The sequence below is a fragment of the Xenopus tropicalis genome, chromosome 10 (genome assembly GCF_000004195.4).
Source record: "Xenopus tropicalis strain Nigerian chromosome 10, UCB_Xtro_10.0, whole genome shotgun sequence".
NCBI lineage: Eukaryota > Metazoa > Chordata > Amphibia > Anura > Pipidae > Xenopus > Xenopus tropicalis.
In genome coordinates this window covers 26,256,873-26,263,048 of record NC_030686.2, presented here as the reverse complement: position 1 = coordinate 26,263,048, position 6,176 = coordinate 26,256,873, and positions in this window count along the sequence as shown.

Here is a 6,176-nt window from a genome sequence, read left to right as displayed (position 1 = left end):
TCTGCCCATGTTTTTAATCTCTTAATTAGGTATTTACTGTATATTTTACAAATGGATTAAATTGATGCCCAACTAAGGGCTAAGCATGGGGATTGTAAAGATGAACCGTGCTTCCCTCAAAATCCTCAGAATCCATCAGAATTCTGTAGATACAGCAATGCAACCTTCTAGAATTGGCAACACTGATTGGTGCATATGTGACAACTGTGTGGCAATGCCAACTGCTCTTGAATCTGTGTGTTGCAAAGAAATTGCCAATATTATTGATGTCATAGATAAAGAGTACTCATGCATCATACAGCATCCCTTTTTTATGATTATTGCCAACATAGAGAAAGGACAGAAATAAATCTAAAAATAATCGGGCAGCAAAGGCATCCATAAAGGAGAATGCAAGTCAAAATTTAAAAAGCATACTGCCCAATAGTCCTCCTATTGTTTAGTAAAAACGCCACACTTTTGGCTCACCTAATCAAATATTTACTCAGTCACACTTACTTCACATTTTCTAGAACAGGCAGCCATCTTTAAAAAGGTATTCTCCCTTCCTTTCCCTCCTTGCTTCATACTGCTCATGTGTTTCATTCATAGAAGTGCCAAATGCTGGAGAAACACATTACGTTGAGCTCCACCTGTGTTTGGTGCTTACATGTGCCTGAATGAGTATGGTCCCATCTGAAAGAAAGGGCTGCATTTCCTCTGCCTCCCGCAAGAAAAACAAGTACCCTTATGAGCATGTTTGGCACGGGCACATGCCTCCCTAGCTGGAAGAAAAGCCTGCTAGAAATCTAAGCACAAACTATGTACTCACTACTCTGTCTGCAAACCCCAAGATGTTATTCATATTCACAGCTCATATTGGTAACAGAAGGGACTCCAACTTTGCATTGCTTCTTCAACTTGTTCTGGGTATAACCATAAGCATTCTCCATCTGGTGATTAAGAAACAAAAGATTACCAAGACACCTCAAGCCAAAAGGTTGTACACATGACATATATCTCTTTTATTATCCAATTAAAATACATTTATACAACATTCATTTATGTTTTATTACAGTATTGTAAGCTCTTATGATCAAGAGTCAATTTGCTCTCCAAAGTCCTTTTATGGAGAGAGAGTTTACTGCTTCCAGATTGGCCACAAAAAAAATAGCCAATGAAAATGAAATGATTAGGGGACACAAGGTGAAGCAGATGTCACTTGCTACAGTTATTATGATATAGTGATGTGTCTTGAATATTCACTTTATAGGGCTTTGTACGTAAAAATGTGACAGATCAGCTCAAGTGCAGCATCTGCTGGTCACAGTTATTAATGCATTTTCCTGTACCAAAAAGGGGAAACTGCAATCAGAACAAAATATATTTAAAGTATTAGTTTTAACATTTATAGAAACACTTAATTGGAAGCTCCTGTATTAGAGAACAATGCGCATTGGGGAGGTTGTTATTTATTTATTTATACATAAGTAGAGGTCGCACACTGGCCAATAGCCATACAGCAGCGGCCATAAATTAGGGTCAGATATGACCCACCCTGGATATGGGGAAGAGGCAATTTCTGCTTTAAATTTTACTTGTCCCCAGCAGTGTAACTTCAAAACTCATTTAAACGTGTGTATACAAGCCATGTGAGATGTCCCAATGGGCCAGTTCTGTGCACACTGTGCTCATGCCCATCTCATTCCTGTTGAGAACAGGCTCCTGCACAGTGCCCAACTGCTTGCCAGACTTGCATCTATTTTGAAGCATCTCTCTCTTGAAGGCCCTTGCATTTTGGGTGGTTATATTTGTGCTTGTTTTCTTGTCACTTTTTCTCCTTACTTTTTTCTGGGAAAAGTCATGGTGACAGATTTCTATGAACCCCTGTTTATGAACTGGGTGTTCACTGTATAGATTCACTTTACTTTGACCATATGTTAAATGGTTTTGCTGTTTCCACAGTAATCCCACATACTGGTCTGACCAGATCAAACATTAAACTAATGGCAAAAGGTAGTTAGGTGCAATAAAAATGAAAGAACAGTAAATAAGCCTCAGACTGCTCAGTGGAAACAAGGCCAAGGACAGGCTTGATATCAATCCTTCATACTGATAAAAACCAGGGTCTGATAGCCTATCAGCACAGATAACACAAAAACACATATATTTTTCCAATTTTATAGCCGTAGGGCTACGGGTTCTGGCACCCTCAGCTTTCTGGTGCAATCCTGGCCATTTCACCTGATCTAGCAAATCCCCAGTGGCTGGTATCCGCATCAAGGTAGAATTAGTTGGGAAACGTTCTGATTTGCTGAAGCAGCCTGACTGTGGAGCAATGTCACAACTGAAGGGTGCTTGACCAGAGAGTAGCCTGGCAACCCATGTTTATCTGAATTACAAGGACTTTATAAGGTACTCTTGTGTCCCAGGAAATGTGAAATGGATCACAACATCTTTTTGCACAGCGCCACTCTATATAGAAATGGCAGCAAAAGTATTTATGCAATGTCTGTAAGCTCTTTTGGGCAGGGTTTTCAGCATCTCTTGTATTTGTTATTGGTTTTCTGTATGTCACCTGTATGTTCCATGTAGTTGGCATTTAATGTACAGTGCTGCTGAATATGTTGCTTGTTTGTAAATATGTCAGATTTTAGAGTATTATAGTCCTTTAAGCTCAGTAAATTCCTTACAGTTGTTTCCCTTGTGATGGTCAGCTTTTCTGCTGCAAATTTTCTATTTCAGTACAGCTATTGTTGAATAAACTTTCCAGCTGTTTGTTTTACTGCAAACTGTGTGAATGTTCGTTGCAAGGTTTGGTAATTGCCATCTGTGTAGATCAGTCTTTCTGTTGACTGACAACTCAGATCAATGTGCTTTTAAAGCCAGTCATTATGTTCTAGTAATTGTGGTGTGCCCTCCAAAACTGTATTGTTTAAATCACTGGGTATTGCAAGAGGTACAATGCTTAGTACCATACTGCTGCCTTGCAGCGCTTGGGCCCGATGTTCTATTCTATACAGGGCACTTTCTCCAAGGAGTTTATGTTGCATGTTTTCATGGTTTTCCTACAGGTACTCCATATACAGGCAGTTTAATTGGCTCCTGGTGACCCTACTGTGTGTGAATTCCAGAGGGACTTTAGACTGTAAGCTCCACCAGGGCAAGGGGCTCACTGAATGATGTAAAATATATTTGAAGCACTGCAAAATATGTCAGAGATAGTTAAATAAAAAAAATACCATAAATACCTTAAACATCTGGTTCCGCAGTGTGCTCCAGTTCTTGGATAACACCCTTGTTTACAATGGGTATGATGCCTCCACATATTTATAACATGGGTTCCTGGCTTTTTTTGCCAAGACGTCTTTAAAGAGTCTGTAGGCTTTGGATATAAAGTGTTTTCTGCATGCAAAACAAAATGGCATGGAGTACAGAATACAACAAAATTGTGAATCATGGCTTTCCTACCCTGGTTCTATAAATGGAACATTCATCCTAAAAAGAAGGAGATACAGGTTCACATACCCGAAAAAGAAATCACCATGGACTCTATGATGTGCAGCTCATTCACATCAAAACTGGCTGCTATGGGCTGAGTGAAATGTTGACATGAGGGTAATGTGTATAGAAAATAGCAATGGCATGAAAAGGAAGGCCAGATGATCAGTAGCATATAAACATAGTCAAGGCATAGTCATTACCTGAAGCGTGGGAGTATGAAGCAGTGGGTTCTGTTCAACATTGACTAAACATTTAGCAACATTTCTTAGAATTACTTTCTTTCTTTAGGCTCATTTTTATTTTACATCCCCTTTAAGTCAATGTTAAGCATATTTTCATTTTTGCTGATTTTGAATGATTTGATGACTTTCGACCCAGCCATTTGTCTCAAAGCCCAAATGAGGAAAACAGATTATAGATAAGATAAAGAATATGAGTTAACAGTAAAAGTAGAAATCTTGTTTCACAATCCATCTGCTTTCTTTGTGCCTGCCTGGGCTCTTGGCTCCAGCAACCATAAAGCATGTTACATTTCACTTTCAGAAAGGCAGAGCAATAAGATAATTTAATAAAAAGATTATCTGCAAAATCTCACCCCTTAGTACTCATTCAGGGGCAGGACAGAGGGTGCCTACATGCTGCCCCTCGTGAAATTACTGCCAAACATAGGAAGTATTTCATTTAGAATACTGAGCTTCTTCAGTTAATCAAGGGATGGAACAGAATAAGGCATGAAGGGTTCTTGGAAATGTTGGGGTACTACAAGTTAGATACATTAAATAGTTTCAAGAAGGGGTTGGATGATTTTTTTCCCATGTGTTTTTATCCTAAGGGTGAAGACACACCGAGGAACTTAGTAGCAGCATAGGGCAGGCAGAGTATAGCACACACTGGCAGCATAGGGCAGGCAAAGTATGGCACGCACAGGCAGAGTATAGCACACAGGAAGCATAGGGCAGGCAAAGTATGGCACACACAGGCAGCGTAGGGCAGGCAGAGTATAGCACACACAGGCAGCGTAGGGCAGGCAGAGTATAGCACACACAGGCAGCGTAGGGCAGGCAAAGTATGGCACACACAGGCAGCGTAGGACAGGCAGAGTATAGCACACACAGGCAGCGTAGGGCAGGCAGAGTATAGCACACACAGGCAGCATAGGGCAGGCAAAGTATGGCACACACAGGCAGCGTAGGACAGGCAGAGTATAGCACACACAGGCAGCATAGGGCAAAGTATGCTGCCTCTATGTGCCATACTCTGCATGTGTGCCATACTCTACCTGCCCTATACTGCCTATGTGTGCCATACTCTGCCTGTGTGCCATACTATACCTGCCCTATGCTGCCTGTGTGTGCCATACACACAGACAGCATAAGGCAGGCACTACATACAGTGACACAATGCTGGCTGCTCAATCTGTCTAATGTGTAAACAGGTGAACAATGGGGGGGCTTACAGTCTGAGCCTGAAGTCTGAACAATGCAGAGGGTGAACAATGCATTGACTAAAAGGTATGAACAGTACAGGGGATTACATGTTTAAACAATAAGGTTGAACTTGCTTGATATTTATTTTTTTAGCCTAATCTAGTTACTTGTTTGAGTAGCTTGGGGGTCAAGCACAGAAATTGCTGGTACTGGTTAGGTTGCCCACTAAATTAATATTAATTACTAATTAATTAATGTTCAAACCCAGATTGCTAACTGCCTCCCCCCCTTCTCCTCCATTACTTTTGACGGCATGATCATTAACCCTGTCAATTCAGCACGCTGCCTTGGGGTTTTCTTTGACCAGTCCCTCTCCATCTCTAACCATATTAATTACACTGCCAAGACCTGCTACTTTTTCCTCCACAATATTGCCAAGATACGCCCCTTTCTTTTACAAGTAATAACTAAAACTAAATCCATGCCCTTATCCTTTCAAGCCTAGATTACTACAATCTCCTACTAACTGGCCTCCCAGACTCCCACCTCTCTCCCCTGCAATCCATCTTAATCTCTGCTGCCAGGATCCTCCTGCTCTCTCCTAAAAGGGATCCTGCTCAGCCTCACTTAAGCTCTCTAGCATGGCTGCCTGTTAAGCAAAGGTAACATACAAAATTCTTCTGCTAACATTCAAAGCCCTTCACTCCTCTGCTCCTCACTACATTTCTTCACTGATCTCCCTACATGTTCCTGGTCATCTCCTCCGCTCCTCTCAGGGCCTCCGTCTTTTTACACCACCATCACCCACTGCGCTCTCTTAAACCTCTTTATTTTGCTGCTCCTTACCTCTGGAACTCTATCCCTGAATCCCTCCGTAGGGAACACTCACTCACTCTCTTTAAGAAAAAACTCAGATGCTACCTTCTGGAGCACTAAAACATTATTTTGCCTAGTCCTGCGCTTAAAGGCAAATGCCCATACCTAGTGCACTTTTACCTTCCGATTTGTGCCTGTATGTTACTGAACCATTTAGACTGTAAGCTCTGTGGGGCAAGGACCTCCTTCCTACTATGTCTCATACCACATGGCACTTATTCCCTGTGTATTTATTAAAACACTTGTCCACTTGTACCTCCCTGTGTGTAATTGTGTATATTGTAAGATTGTACAGCGATGTGTACCCTTGTAGCACTTTATAAATAAAGTTATACATACATACTATCATTTACCATCTTTTAGGGGTTGGCATGAACAACTGGTGGATTT